Below are 16144 nucleotides of genomic sequence, written 5' to 3'. Positions count from 1 at the left end.
CGGTTCCGGCTCTTGCCCAGTATGTGCGCTGGCCCTCTCGCTTATCACCCGAGAGTGGCAAAATGGTATCGGGAAGCGCTGCCCGGCGCCCCTTGTTGATTTTCCAGCGTCCCACGGTTTAGAAATCAGCGCTGCCATCGCTGTCGACGATGAAGAATAATGCTCCTAAGGCAAGGCTTGAAAAGCCAAAGAGAAATATCCCCTTCTCTAAGTAGCTGTGGCACTTGCAGGCGTCTTGGCTTTTTATTTTGCTTCTTTTCTTGATCTCGGCCCCGGAAACGTTCTTCCTCGTGAGCGTAAAAATGTGTCCCGTCGTTTCTTTTTTTTTTTCGCTCCTTTTTCTATTCTCTTGGCGAGACATCTTAATATGAGTTTCCGGGCGAAAACGATTAGTGGCTCGAGGGGAACACAGCGGGCAGCTTAATTTTATTTTAGACGCCGAACGGGAGGGAGCCTCGGGTCGTTTGCGGCCGTCTTTCTGCACCAAACACAATCAAGTGTGCGACGTGCATCGGATGCGCAGTCAATGCCGGGCTGTGAGGCGCAACCGCGAAGCCATTTCCTGTAAAGGAGTACTCCGTCTTGTTGGTTACAAGTTAATATCTTCCCTATTCGTCCACTCCTTTCTCACTGCCCCCCCCCCCCCCCCCCCCTCAGGCTCTGTTTTTTTTTGGTTACTTACTGCTCGCCGAATACGCAGACTCCGCCTGCCTCGTACGACACACTAATAGAGGACAGTGAATTCTTTTATCCATTATTATACGCACAGAGGCGGAAAAAAAAGCCAATAATTTGGTCGAAGACAGCGTGCAGCCTTCCACCAACTCCCTCATGAGTCGCTTTCACTCTCCCTCTCGCGATCTTTCTCCCTCTAGGAAACTGTGCGCAAAAGGCCTGATTAAAAGCATTTTTCTTTTTGTATTTTTTTCACCGTTTCATTTCTAGTTAAAAATTTCCGCCCCTGTCTTCATAACCAGCAAGCCTCGGCCCTTATCTGCTATCGCCATCTGGTAGCAGGCTCCGCATCGGCAAACGCGTTATCCGTCACTGGTTGGTCGCGGTCGTTCAAGCTCGCTCTCTGTAGCATTTCAGGGCCATTCATTTCTTCATAGTAGTTACACAAGTACCTGTGCACAGCTTCGTTGCCCTTCCCTTCCTGTTTTATAGGTAGCTCCTTGGTCAACAGAAATGTAATTTCGAGTGAAGAAAGCCAAATGCCATTCATGTTGACTTGGAGCGAAAAATTTCAATCCCCTAAGTCATTTCCGCCAGCGTCAGAAATTGCAACCTTCCGAGTCATCTCAAATTGCTCCACCTGGAATTAATAGTCTCTATTATAATGTTCACAGCAAATGTTTTCATTTTCTTTTACCTGAATATAAGTCACATCAACGATAACTAAAAGCGAGAATTTCTAGTATACTTCAAAGGTATTTTGCTGAGCGCGCCCACATATGAAAAATTAAAGGCATTCAAGCTAGACAACAATCGCTTCTGCACCCTGACCTCATTTGCTGCACTGAGGTCAAAGTGCATGGCTCTATTCTTCAACATATTTTCAGCGTCAGTACTGGACCAAGAAAGAGCATTCGCTATGCAAGCTTAAAAATACCAGAAGAAAGAGCATTGCGGCCCTTTTATGTGTTATGACGGTTTATTTTTTATTTTTGACAGCAGTTAAAATAAGTATGATATTACGAAATAATGTCATTCATGTATTCAGGCAAAAATGAGTTAAACGGTTCGATCTGCACGTTTTTAGGTATATATCTGAAGGGTGCTTATTTCGAAGCATATGAAGCTTTTTGGCGAGTCCGCCAAGTGTAGTCACGGGATCAAGATAGTTTTTTAGAGAGGTTGCGCAGAAATTCTTGCAACCGATCTGCTCAGGCCGAAGGATACAGGATGCGGGTGTGGGTTACGTATAGTTTACAAGAACTTCTATTTGGGCTAGATGGTTCATTGTACTCGAAAATGGAAAAACAGTAGCGCCGAAAAACACACAAACACAGCTCAAGAACGACGTAGGACGAGCGCTTGTCCTACGTCGTTCTTGAGCTGTGTGTGTGTGTTTTTCGGCGCTACTGTTTTTCCATTTTCGAGTGGGTTACGTGTTGGGGCATGCACAAGGGCGTCCGCAGAATTTTTTGCAGGGGGGGGCCCCATTGGTTGTTGGCGCCGGAGGGGGGGGGGGGGGGGCATGTTCGTAGCAAAAAGGCACTATTTGCGGTATGAATTTATTTATTTATATATAAATAAAAAATAAGTGAAATACACACATGAAATAAAAATTACAAACAGCAAATTAAAGTGTGGCTAGGAGAGATACATTGCAGTTTATCAACGAAGAAACAATTAAAATTAATAAAAAATCCAAAAATATACTGTCACTTCGTGGAGAAGAGTGCTCAGTATTGCTGCATACGGGTTCTCGACTCACCCGGATTGATGACCAGCACACAGCACAATATGGTCACAAACACGCAACTACAGTCACTCAGTCAGTCTTCCTTGAACAGCAACTGTAGACTCCACGGATTTTTCTGGGCGAATTGCGTGATTACACGGGTGATAAATTCATTTCTGTGCTTCATTACACGCTCTCGGTGTACACTCGTCACACACATTGATTGGAAAAACGGTTGAACGCGTACGTTGAAAACAAAAGATGTCTATACATACAACGAAAACTTATTTACAAGATAAATGCACGCTCGCAGCTTCATACACCTCGCTCCATCTTGCTCGCGCATCCGCACAGTCGAGCAACCGCACGCACACTGCTCGCCGCTCGTAGTTTTCTCGTCCACTGTCTTGGTTGTTCTCAGCTTCGTTGAGAAACGGCCACTAAAAACACCGAAGCACAAATACAGAGGCGCGCACACGTGCAAGGGCTTACTTCCGTGCGACTTCCAAGGGGAAGGGACACTCGCCACTCCGGTAGGAAAATTTGTTTTGTGTGTTTTTATGGGGTTCAGAGCCCCAAAACGACTCAGGTTATGAGGAACGGAGTAGTACAGAGCTCCGGATAATGTCGACCACCTGGGTCTCTTTACCGGGCACTGACCTCGCACAGTACACGGGCGCTGTTGTCATTTGAGGCCCAGCCAGAGGTGACAGGCGAGCCAGGCAGGCGCCATCGGGCTGCGTTGACCAAAGGCGCTGGTTTTCGGAGAAGACGCAAGGGACGCTGGTATGGGGGCGCCTCTGGAGACTGCGTCGCCGTGAACAAAAGATGCTAATCTCCTTTGCCGAAGATTCTGATAGCGGCGCTTCTACCGCACTGCGCTCTCCCGTGGATCGGAGGCACAGCGAGCGGCGGCGGCGCCAACTGATCGCCCGCTTGCCCATGAGCAGCCCGACAAAGCGGGGGTGGACACGGCTGATTTGTCTTTCCCTCCTGAAGAATTCATCGGTGGCCGGCATAACGAAGGCGAAAACAAGATGCACTGTGCACTGTCTGCCTCCGTGTCGCTATCTGTCTAGAGATCAAAGAAACAGGCACCCATTTCAAGACGGCTTGAAACACATGCTCGCCGGTGCCGCTGTATGTCTGCAACAGGTCGGCCTTCAACAGAGCTAACGATGGCGTGGTTTGAAAACGGCATAAAGACGCGTGCCCGGACGCGGCATTTCGCAGATGTGACCCAAAGCGTGGAAGCGGGGCTGCTTTTACCCTTTTGGCTGAGCCCACCACGGCCCCTGGCGTGCGGCCATCACTCACGGTTCGAGGGAGTGATTTTCCAGGGGGGTGCAGCCGCCCCCCCCTTGCCCCCCCCTCCGGACGCCCATGGGCATGCAGTTTTCCGCCGCCAGACTAGCCTCTTTCTAGGTGGGCTTGATCCATGTTACTTAAATGCGGCTGCATGGAAACATGTCCGCCATTTTAGGATATTACCATGTATCGCATTTCAGTTGTCACATGCAAGCCATAATCAGTATCTGTGAAGGGAGAAATCAACGCATCAGAAGCCAATGATGCGCGTATGAACATGAAATAGAGTAGAATCGCCTAAATAAAATCGATTACGTAGCATGCTGTTTCAATTAACACCATACTCCTACAACAAAGGCATATCGCCCCTGATATCATTCAGTGGAGCAGACGATGTCCTGCATAAGGTTAATTAGTAGAATTATGCGCATTCAAGCCGATGGAGTGGCCCTGTGCGATGGAATGGGACTTGGAATATATTCCACTTCCTCGCTTTATTTAACGCTCATGAAGATACCCGTACCAGAGCATTTTTACATTTAACCCGCATCGATGAGCGGCTGCCGCGCTTACGATCGAACCCGGAGCCTTGATTTTTGTAGAAATGCATCGTAGCAACTGATTCATCCCGGTGGTTTAACACACGTTCACTATGCAATATAACGGGCTGATCAGAGTAACATGCCTATTCTTTAGGTTATGTGTATGAACTAGAGCACTGCACGGGCCTCAATCTGAAGCACAAGCCCGGCCCGGGCCAGTGGTCTGAAGCCCGAGCTTGACCCAGGCCCGCGGCTTCAAGCCCGGGCCCAGCACAGGCCCGCTAAATTATCGCTATAGCGAGCCCGGCCCAGCCCGTGAATCCCGGAGTGAAGCGCAGCCCGGGCCCGGCCCGGCCCGTTTCACAGTAACGCTTGAGGTATACTGCTCACTCTGAGCAAGTAGACTGCTACTAGACCGATAAGAAACTGCCCGACAAAGGTTCTGAAACCACAGTTTGGCTGGAAGAAAGTTTATTCTTTTTAAAGTGATTAAGAGTAGTGCTCGCCAGGCCCGTCGTTTGGACAGTGATCTCGTGTAGGTACGCTAGGATAAACTCGGGAGTTCCGAGAGCCAAATAAAAAGGGCTCCATACGTGCGTAATAGACTACTTTGCATTCCCCCACGATTTTATTCAGTTATATTTTGCCGCCCGGAAGTATAAACATTCAAGCTGCATAGCAAGCAGTGGGATGACATTTTTTTAGTGAACGCGATCCCTCAGCTCGAACTCATAGCCGAACTGGTCGCCTTTAAGCAGAAACGAAAAGCTAAAAGGCTTGATTATTTGACGGTGTGTGTTTTGAAGACTATAAGCGTCCTAAACTAATATGTTCTTCCGGAATGCATTTCTAAAAGTGTTTAGGTATGTTTTGGGATGACGAACGATCAATGGCCAATTAAGACCCGTTGGATTTTACTCTTACTCGTGGAGCAGAAGATAACGCGCGAACCACGTGATAACTTACAGGGCAACACACTTGTCATGACAACTAGGCTGTAGAAGCGAGGAGGGATAGATGTGGTTATGAGGTGAGATTTACAAACTCTCGCGAGCTTTTGTGGCTATTTCATTTACGAGGCGTTCCGGTCAGCTGATCAAAAAGAAAACCAAATGCGCTTTAGTTTGTGAATTTTCTCACATGAGAAAAATATAGCTATAAAATAAAAGCTATGTTTTGGGAGCTTAACGGCCCAAGAGGAGTCAGGCTTTGAGAGACACCGAAGCAGAGGGCTCCGGATCATTTCGACCACCTGGGTCTCTTCAACGAGCAATGATACTACAAAGTACATGGGTGTCATGCTTTCCAGCCGAAATAGAAATGCGGCCGTCGAGGCTAGGAGAAAGCCCTGGTTCCCCGGCTCAGTAATCAAGCGCCTTGACCACTAAGCCACCGCGGCCTGGAAATAAGGAAATAAATAATTCAATGAATAAAGCTTAGGTTTTTTCTCAGCGCGTACTATAACCTATAGCTCATCATAGTGAATGAACAGTCGGACACCAGCCGTTTCTGTACGAACCCAAGCCGGACTCGGGTCCGCAGCTTTAAGCCAGAGCCCGGCCCGGGCGCGCAACTTCAGGCCCGGGGCCGGCCCAAGCCCGGCAAAACAGGTCATGTTCCGGCCCGGGCTTTCGGGCCGGCCCCAGCCCATGCAGTGCACTAGTATGGACAAGGAGGGCAGCAGTGTTACACTCCTCGGAGTCTCGCTCTTTTTCCTTTTTTTTGTCCTCTGCGGTAACCTCATCTGTGCGCAAAAAAAAAAATAATTATGAATTGTTTGGATTTCAAAGATACCTGCAAGATGCGCGAGGTGCAGTTTAAGGAGATGTATAACAGTTTCCCTACCGGGAGCGTACGAATGGCAACCAAAACATATGCAAAATATCAATTACAAAGCCGCTCTGCATAGATTAATACGTTATTGTAATCGGTGCAAATGAGCACACCGAGATTAAATTGTTTACGTATACGGTCTTTTCAGTGCGGGGCGAGCGTTCTTTCATTACGCCAAAACCCCCTAGCAGCCATTTTATTGAAGTTTTGCCTCTGACTTATAATTCATCTCAGATCAATGCGGTGGTCTCTTTTCTGCTTTCTAGTTCTAAAAATTAGCTGTAAAAGAATACATGAAAGTGTTATCATTATTACCATAACCAGGCTAACTGCGTCCACTGCAAGACAAAGGCCTCTCCCTCTGATGTCCGATGAACCCTCCTCTATATCACTGCAAACTTGTTGATCTCATCCGCCTTTCTTACTCTTTGCCGTTCCTGATACTTCCGCGCTCTCTTGGAATCCACCCCGTTGCCATAAAGACTATCGGTTACTTTCCCTTCGCCTCACATGCCCTCCCCATGTTCATTTCTTCTTTATTTCTGCTAGGATATCACTACTTCATGTTTGTTAACTAACCCACTTCAGACATGGCAGTTGCGCGAAACACACACACACAAGACAGGTTACGGGACGAGCGCATTATGTATAATCTCGATGCGCATGCTCAAAGTGCATTCTATTTTTCTTCCTTTAAATATGTGCCTTGTATTTTGAATAAAATCAGTTGTAAGTTTGCGCTCGTCCCGTAACCTGTCTTGTGTGTGTGTGTTTCGCGCAACTGCCATGTCTGAAGTATTCAACCAACTAGCCCGACAACACGTTCTACTTAACTAACCCAGTTTCCTTTCTTTCGCACTCTTAGCATTGCTCCTCTCACACTTCTTTCCATGACTGTGTGCACTATCCTGAACTTAATTTCAAGCGTTTTCATTATCGCTCAAGTTTTCTCCTTCTAGGTGGGTACTGGAACGATGCGACTATTTTGTACTCTTTCTTTGAGGGACACTGGTAACCTGCTATTCACAACCTGAGAGCGCCGTCCAAATGCACTCTATTCCATTGTTATACGCCTATAGGAATTTGGGTGACAAATTATGCAAGAGCGGGTTCGATCGCGGTCGCGGCAGTCGAATTTCGACGGAGGCGAAATTCTAGAGGCCCGTGTACTGCGCGCTTTCAGTGCAAGTCAAAGAACCCCAGGTGGTCGAAATTTCCGGAGCCCTCCACTAGGGCGTCCCTCACAGCCTGAGTCGCTTTGGAGCGTAAAACCACATAAAACCTCATAATTATGCCGAATGTAATTTATTACGCAAAACTATTTATTTTTGAAGGGGAGCTAAGTTGCAGCCCCATCTCGAAAAAATAAAAAACTTAAACGGATGTGCGTAAAAAGAAACTACAGTGACTTAGTGGCCATAAAGCAAATGCACGTTGCAGAGGTGAGCATGGGACTTGCGTTGCTTCGCTGCTGCAACTTGTATCAGATATTGTGCACGAGACGGTTAATTTTCTGCTAATGGTGCCTCAGGTGCCTCAGGTAAGACTTCCATGTTTTTTTATTTAAAAAAAAGCTTTTTGGGGTGAAAATATGGCTTTTGCGCCATAGTATTACCAGTGTTGGCGGACACCAGAAAACCAGCGAATCGTTTTAATTAGTAAGGTGGTTAACTAACTTTTAATAAATAATTTTTGTCTAACTATTAGAGTTTGGATTTGGATTACTGGGGTTTAACGTCCCAAAGTGACTCAGGCTATGAGGAACGCCGTAGTGAGGGCTCCAGAAACTTCGACCACCTGGGGTTCTTTAACGTGCACTGACATCGCACAGTACATGGGCCTATAGAATTTCGCCTCCAGCGAAATTCGGCCGCCGCGGCCGGGATCGAACCCGCGTCCTTCGGGACAGCAGCCGAGCGCCGTAACCACTGAGCCACCGCGGCGGGACTATTAGAATTAGGCATCTGGTTGCAATCAGATATTGGTAGCCGGGCTTTAGTAATAGCCATATCACTTTTTAGAATTTAGAAAACGCAATTTCCTATGGCGCTGTTTCTCCACAAAATTTGGATTTTTTTACTAGTTGCGTGCACTAGAAATGTTTCTTTGCCTGCATGCTTTTTTCAACCTCATGTACTTTAAACGAAGTAGCCAAATTTTGTCGAGCCACAGCGCCGAGGATAATCGCGTTTTCGGAGTTCTAAGAACTGATATGGCTATTACTAAAGACCGGCTACAAATCTCTGATCGCAACTAGGCGCCAAAATTTAATAGTTAAAAAATTAATTATTAAAGGTTAGTTAACAATCTTACTACTAAGAATGATTCACCAGTTTTCTGGTGTCCGCAAACACTGGTAATACTCTGCCGCAAAAGCCATCTTTTTACCCCAAAAATCTTATTTTTGAAAAGAAAAAAGTGGAAGTCTTCCCTGAAACACCTGTTATGTATTGGGCACATGTATAATGGCCGCAAGTACTGACGAGAGCTCAGTGCTTCTGCATTTTGGCCAGGTCGACGTCATGAGATGCTATAGTTTGGGGATACCACTCGCTATTGGTACCAAGAGACACAGGCACCGTCCGCTCCTCATGTTCAATAGACATTGATAGATACACCACATCTTAGCATAAGGACGCCCTCTGTACACGTCCACCTTAACCTGCCCAGTGATGTAACGTTAAATTTATCTCGTGGCCAACAAACCAAGCAAAAGTCCATCGCAACATCCCGCTGTCATAGTGGTTGCGTACTGCGTACTGATCGAAAAAATGGACAGGCGAATGATTTTTAGTCAGTCACAAAGTTCATTTTAGTCGACGCAAATTTTGTCAAACGAAGCTATCATGCTGGTTTGACGAGAAAAGCTTTAACCGTCTATAAGCCTTTACGGTCACTCAAATAGCGTTGATGTCATCAAAAAACTTTCCCGTTGAGTATATTTCTGTGCTCATCTCTCAGACACAGATGCAGCAACTGAAAATTCTTAATTAAAACAGCCGTATAAGAAGAATCGCGGTATAAGGCACGCCAAGCAATATTTACAGAAAAAAAAACGCGTCCAAAAAAATTTCACAGAGACACCTAAATACATTATGTGTTGACAATGCAATGGAATTAGAAGCTGTTGATGCATTTACCGGCAGTGTCGCCACTTCCGATATGGTGATATTACTTCCCTCCGGCCAATGGGAATAGTCTGATCTTGTAACGTCACTCCGTTCTAGCGAATGGGCGAATTTTATGAGTGATGATTTTTTTTTCTGAGGCTTTTAATGCTGTCGCACTAACAAGGCAGCATGCCTAGAGAGGCTTCTAGCGCTGAGTGCGTTCGCGCTTGAGAAATGTGGTTATCGCCGCCAGGGCCTACAAAGCTGCAACAGCTGAGATGAAGCAGGCACATGACAGCTTCGTTACAGTAGGCAGCAAAAAAGCCTACTGCGACTGACGCAAACAGCGTAGAGGTGAAAGCATTGTTGCAAATGAAATAAAACGCAGTCATAATTGCACCGTTAGGGCGCAGCGTGTGCGTGGCGCCTGCGGCCGTCGGAAGCTGCATTGCAAAGCGTTAAGGTCAGACAGTGCTGCAAAGCTTCAGACGGCTCACAATGCGGGGCGCCCCGTTAGACAAAAACAAAAAAAAAACTAACGGAAACAAGGATGTACTTTCCACGACCAACCATAACTAGTTGCGAAGCTGGCTCCCTGACGTAGCATCTGCTCAGGAAAAGCTTCGCCAGCGTGTTTCCCCTTCAGGCTCTTGAGGCAGCAGTAACAAATACGGTTGGCGTGACTGGAGAAAATGCGCATATGACCGGAATCTCACTCACCGATAGGGCGGAAAAAATTGCCCATTGTACCAAAACATAAAAATGCCAGCGGTTTACTTGATACGTAACTGTTGTCAAAACCCTCGCGAGTCGCTGAACACATTTTTTAGTGCGTAAATTTGGTAGAAGGCACTTTTATTTATTTATTTATTTATTTACAGAATACCTGCGTCGCCTCGAAGGCATTACCGCAGGGGAGACAGTTTCAAAACAACGCATTCATTTTCACACAAAAAGCAACAAGAACATTAAGCGAAGTTAACATCAAAGTAAAACAAAACAATAAGTGAACATTATTAAAGGTAACAGAAATCTTGAACAATAGTAGGAAAGGATTAGATTGTCAGGAATACAATCGACAGTAAAAATCGCGATTATCAAAGACTGAAACACACTCTTCCGGCAGCAAGTTCCAGTCTTTCACAGTTTGTGTTTATCTATTTTGCTCCGCACGTAAATAATTTAAAGGCAACAGACGTGACAGCTGTGAAATAATTCAAATAGAAGCCGATTTTAATGCAAAATGATCGAAGCATATTTAGCTCCTGTTCACAATACAGACACCGCTCAAAGCCACATTGTTCAGCGTAGCTTTGTCTCAGACTGTTGCTTGTGATGCTGTTTATCTCAAAAGCTTCGGCAATATACGTGAGGGGGATAAGTGCGCGTGCGTCGTTCATGTACTCCTAATTAGCCGGCAGTAATTTTATGCGTTGGGAAACGACTCATTAGGTTCAACTTGTTTGCGAACTCGCGTTATCCCCGGTAATCCCGATTTAAAAAAATGCGTTACGAGTTGTGAAGGTTCCGAAAAATTCATCACTGCCTACACAGGATTGTACGCATCCATGATCTAATGAAGAGCGCACAAAAAGCCGAAGGTGCGCCTGGTTCCCGCTGCTCTCAGAGAGTGCCGATCCATGCAGCGCTTCGTATACATCGAACAGCCCGCGGCGCCGCATCTCTTTGCTCCAGAGTGGAATCAAGCGGCCGCACAGCGGATTACGTCAGTAAGAATAGGATGAATAAAGTCCGCTTCACTTCCGCTGTCAGGAATTTTTTTCGTTCTTTATGGAGAAGTACGCAAAATACATTCGCCTCTCAGTAGTGAAGTTTATGATTCACTGTGCCTGAGTTCCGAAATAATTACTCTACCTTATTAGCGGTATGATCAGCCCCCGTACGCTCGAGAGAAAACAGATCACGCACGCGACGCAGGGCCCCATTGAGCATCTGAGCGTCGTCTCTTGCGTGTTCAGTGACTGGAGTACCACACCACCACATCTGCGAAGTTCTGGCTACTTGCCAACTTGGAGTTACTCTGTTAATGTGACCGTCGTCGCTTTCTTTTTTCAAACATTTTTTTAAGAGGGGGGTAGAGGGATGCTCAAAAAGTGCGTTTCATTTTTGTTAAGCATTAAATATGTGAGAACCATGTCGTCTTGACGTGACTATTCACGCCGTCTACTCCGCGTTAGTAATTCACGCCTCCTTCGCTATATTAATTAAAGCCCATTGAGTAACTGTGGGACCGTCTTCCGAGACCGCGAGCTGGCTTTTAACGTTATCTGCACAATTTAGAAGCAGTACGATTTCGCAAGATATTGAAATTTTAATGGCGATTAATTGCTTGAAATTGCATTAAATAAATGACAGCCCCTTTTACCCTCGGCGTAGTATATGGACAATTTCCCGCTTTCGAATGCATTCTGGATGAACTATCTTCCCGAAGAAATGTAAAAAACGTGCGATTCACTATTCAGTCTTTGTCCCTTAATACTTTTTGGATTAATTTAGGCTTCGTTATACACAACAGCAGCGCAGTGTGCTACCACTTCGTGTTTTTCTTCTCTTATTTGTGTTTCTGTAAAGTGTTATCCTTTATTCATATCCTCAAATATAAGCCGAAATTTCAGCAATTAAAAAAAATAAAATAACTTTGATTTAAATGCTGCTTCCACTTTACAATTCAGGATCATCCTTTTATTGGCGGAAATATTTTCCTCAACACCGACTTTCGAGCCGCCCTACGACGCATAATACTAGGCATATTCGTTACTTGTTACGTGTGATAAAGCTTCAAGCATTTGACATCGGTTTAAAATCACATTCTTCATCACGCGCGGTGGTTTCCTTATGACAACGCGCAAAAATTGTTAATTTTTCTTGCATTTATTGTGCGCTTGTTCTTATCACATTTGTTGAGATTGCTTGCTTTCTGTTTTCCTTCCACTCCCGTAATGGCTCTTCAACACTGCTGACAGTATCAGTAAATAAAGAAAGAACAAAAATATAATGTGGGCACTCAATAGCGTTATCATAAAGTAAACTACAAAGCAGCTGTGAGCATCAGACGCCCAGAAGAGCATCAAATGTTTTTGCGGTTTGACAGAAATTACCCCGCGTCCTAACACAACGCAATAATTGTCCGGCAATATCATCTAGTTTTTACCAACAATAACAACCACATGTGAGGTTAACATGTCACTTATGAATAGGAAGTGCCGCAAATTAATCATTCAGTGACAGCTTTCTCGAGCAGTGCTCGGCTCTAACAATGTCAGCGGTGCCGTTCGGTTGAGATAGAAGTGCTTACCTCAGCATTTGTCCTTTGCCAGCTGCATGCGTCCGGTGGTGATGCCAGCTGTCGTCTTCCTGGTAGGCGATCGGCAGTACAGTGCTACTCAGATCAACGTCCTTCACACGGCATAAATGTCTTTTTGTTTGATATGAAAAAAAAATATGCCAATGTCTCGAGTTCACATCAACAGGCAACGCTTGAAGCACACTCGCGCACGCCCCCACCAAGAAATATTCAGTCGCAGAACTGGGGAAATAACCAGAGTTTGTCGTCCAATAGACTCCCAGTCGTGCAGGTCTGCGATATCAGCAGAAAAGAGCCTCGATGACCGACTTTTGGCAAGGAAGGAAAAAAATTCTCGGGTTGACCAGATCTAAGAAGGGATATCATTCGCGGAAAAATTAGCGTTTCATATGCCACACGATGGTGCACACACAGGTGTCAAAGTGCCAGGTTCAGTTGCGGCGACAACGGCAGATAATGCGCTGCGGGCAAACCGAGTCAGGGTCCCGTCATTCGACGAAGCACAACACTGCAGAGAGTTTGGTCCACCGGTGCATCCCTCGTGTCACTTATGATCTGTAGGATGCGATCCAAATGTTGACAGCACAGTGAGGGATGGGTTGACGCCAGCGCAGCTTGTCACAGTAGGAGGAGAATAAGATAGGCGCGAATGTTAATCACGGAGTACAGGCTTCACGAAGTCTGCGGAAAGGGAGAGTGTTCGCCAAAGGAGGAGACGTTGAAGCAGGAACGCGCACGCTGGAGAAAGTACGTGCGCGCCAGGTGACAGCTGGTCAGTGTCCGAAGAGTACCTGCGGCGCGTCCAGAGCCTTCAAGAAGCGGAGATATTCGCCAGCGCAGAGCGAGGGCGAGCGCGGAGACTGTATCGGTTACCGCAGTCGACAAACGGAACCGCCGCCGCCGCCAGCCGAAAGCGCGCAGCGCGCCGTTTCTGCAGTGCGGAGGGAGCGGAGAGCGGCGACAGTGCGCAGTGCACGAGTTCTGACGGGGACTGTGCGAGGCGCGATCCGGGGCGCTCAGACTTAGGGGCCGGAGACCCGGAGTTGCGATCACGTGGCCGCCGGAAAAGGAGAGGGCGGAGAGAGAGAGGGGGGGGGGGGGGGCTCGGGAGAAGGGGAGCGACGGGGCAATCCCGCGGGCGCGAAGGGAACAACAAACGCTGATCCTGGGAGACGACGGGTAGAAAAAAAAATAGTGGCGGGGAGGGGGGAAACAGCTGCGGAGAAAGGTTGCGCCATCTGTCGAAACGTAGACAAACTTGCTTTGAAAGAAAGTCAATCATAAACGGTTTGGGCTGTGCTTTAGTTACTTTTTACTAGTTGCGTGTTGCGTGTTGGCATCAGTACATCAGATGAGAACGTGCGCTTAAGAAACACTCAACATTACACGCCTTTTCAAACAAATCTGTTCGTGAGCTTCCGCTTAAACGTTTAGCAACGCTGCGTTTTTCTAACAGGACGGAAAGGTGAAGGTAATGTGTATAAGGTTAGAAATCTGTAAGGCTGTCAATTTTGCTCGTGCTCCCGCATTGTGATATTCGCTAATATTCAGGGCAATACTTTCTTTGACGCAAGGCGTGCCACAACTCGGCCCCTTCAGAACGTCCTCGGAATATACATGTCTTTCAGCGTATGCTATTTTCACGTCCTGCTTCTGTATAGGCTCTCAAATTTTCATGGCTCTTACTGAAACGAACTGCAACATTCTGGGGGCGCCGCTGTGGCTCAGTGGTTATGGTGCTCGGCTGCTTACCCGAACGACGCGGGTTCGCTCCTGGCCGCAGTGGTCGAATTTTCATGGAGGTGAAATTCTACAGGCCCGTGTACTCTGCGATGTCAATGCACGTTGAAAACCCCAGCTGGTCGGAATTTCCGGAGCCCTCATGCAGCGTCCCTCATAGCCTGAGTCGCTTTCGAACGTTAAACCCCCATAAACCATAAACATACTTGCTCTCTCCACATCTGTTATACGATGTTTTAAATATGTTGATTTGTTGTGGCATTTCCAAAAGTGCCCGAGACACTGGGCTTCGCGGTCATTGCGACCGACTTTGCCAGTTCCTTATGAAGTCATGGAATGCGTCAACTATTAGGTTATAAACGATTTATCCCGAGGCTCGCATTTTGTTTCACATAAGCTTACAAATAGACAGAGACACGGCGCAGCCTGAAGGCCAATGTAAGTGATCAGAGCTGCCTCTGGGTGTTGTGAGGATGCACACTGGGGCCAATTGCATCTGTACTACACATTAAACTGGGACCACATTATAGGCCTAACAGAGCTGTGGAAATGAGTATTCTTTGAATCCGCAAAGTGGTTACTTAGCCTAGAACGGCATCTTCATCGCAGGTTTTCATCACTTACCGCCCAAAGACTTTAGGAAACATCGTGCATAATCACTGCAGGAAAGGAACAGTCTAAAGGTTGGCCGAGTAGGGTTTTCGTCAGTACTCTCCCCGTCCAAGGACGTGGTTGGTTTGGTTTGGTTTCTGGGGTTTAACGTCCCAAAGCGACTAAGGCTATTAGAGACGCCGTAGTGGAGGGCTCCGGAAATTTGGACCACCTGGGGTTCTTTAACGTGCACTGACATCGCACAGTACACGGGCCTCTAGAATTTCTCCTCCAAAGAAATTCTAGCCGCCGCGGCCGGGATCGAACCCGCGTCTTTCGAGACAGCAGCCGAGCACCGTAACCGCTGAGCCACCGCGGCGGCCGTCCAAGGACGTAGAATGCGCTTTTACGACAGCCCGAAATGTGTATATTTTTGAGAGATGCATACAATAGAAGTGCATACGCATGTGATCAGTTTAGAAGAGTAAGATTCTTTATGAAGTAAAACTGCACAATCACTATTTTATATTCAGCTTCTCATTTTATTGATTACTGCTTAGCGTTTTTATGGTGGTTTCTTATAATCAGGGTTTTTGGAAACTTTAGCTAACATTAAATAATTATGATCAGTCTTTTTTGCCGTCAAAGCATCTTCACAGTATAATTTTTTTTGTGCAACTTTAGGGAAAATTTAGCGTTAGGTTCAACCTTCCCTCCGAAGTATACACGTGTTGCTTGTTGTATCCACTTATGCCTGAAATTTCTATCGACATCTCAGGTGACAAAGTAATAAATATGGCATGTGTCCAGGGGCAATGTAGACGGCTCCTTCTTCTCTTGTAGCACATGCTTTATTTAACCTTTATCAGGGATAATATCTCTCGCTTCACTTATCGACCTTCGTTTAGTCCCGTCTTGCGACCGCCGCGACCACCATATCGGGTCAAATTTCCAAGCAACGTCACTGTGCCTGAGCCTCTGTCACCCCCGATTGCGTTACCTATCCGTTAGTGTCCGTTCTGCCACCTTGAGAGGCCAACGGCTATCTCCTCAGCTCAATGCACGCCCAGCACAATTCTATGCCGGCTACCTGACTTCAACCGGATTATGAACAGTTCGTTTATTTCTCATCCATGCTGCTCTATTTGTGGCTCCTGTTGTTGCCGCATTCACTTTCCTTTCGTTTGCTCGCTGCGATTTCCCGCGCAGCCAGCTGAATTCTACCAGATCCGTTAGCACTAATTCCATTTGAGAGGGCCCGCCAAACGTGCCCCAGCATATTCTGATT

General features: G+C 46.6%; 1 protein-coding gene across 1 annotated transcript in view; it reads right to left on the bottom strand.

Moving 5' to 3' along the window:
- The window catches only part of Ccn (cellular communication network factor protein Ccn), a 396915-nt gene extending 383411 nt beyond the window's left edge, over positions 1–13504 (bottom strand). Inside the window, exon 1 of the mRNA XM_089577567.1 lies at positions 12517–13504. The gene's annotated coding sequence lies outside the window, so the exon portion shown is untranslated. The remainder of the gene's footprint in view (positions 1–12516) is intronic.
- Positions 13505–16144: the final 2640 nt, after the last annotated feature.

The sequence above is a fragment of the Amblyomma mixtum genome, chromosome 3 (assembly GCF_055824585.1).
Source record: "Amblyomma mixtum isolate Tamu chromosome 3, ASM5582458v1, whole genome shotgun sequence".
Taxonomy (NCBI): Eukaryota; Metazoa; Arthropoda; class Arachnida; order Ixodida; family Ixodidae; genus Amblyomma; species Amblyomma mixtum.
The sequence above is the reverse complement of the archived record's forward strand: the minus strand, read 5'-3'. Positions and strand labels throughout refer to the sequence as shown.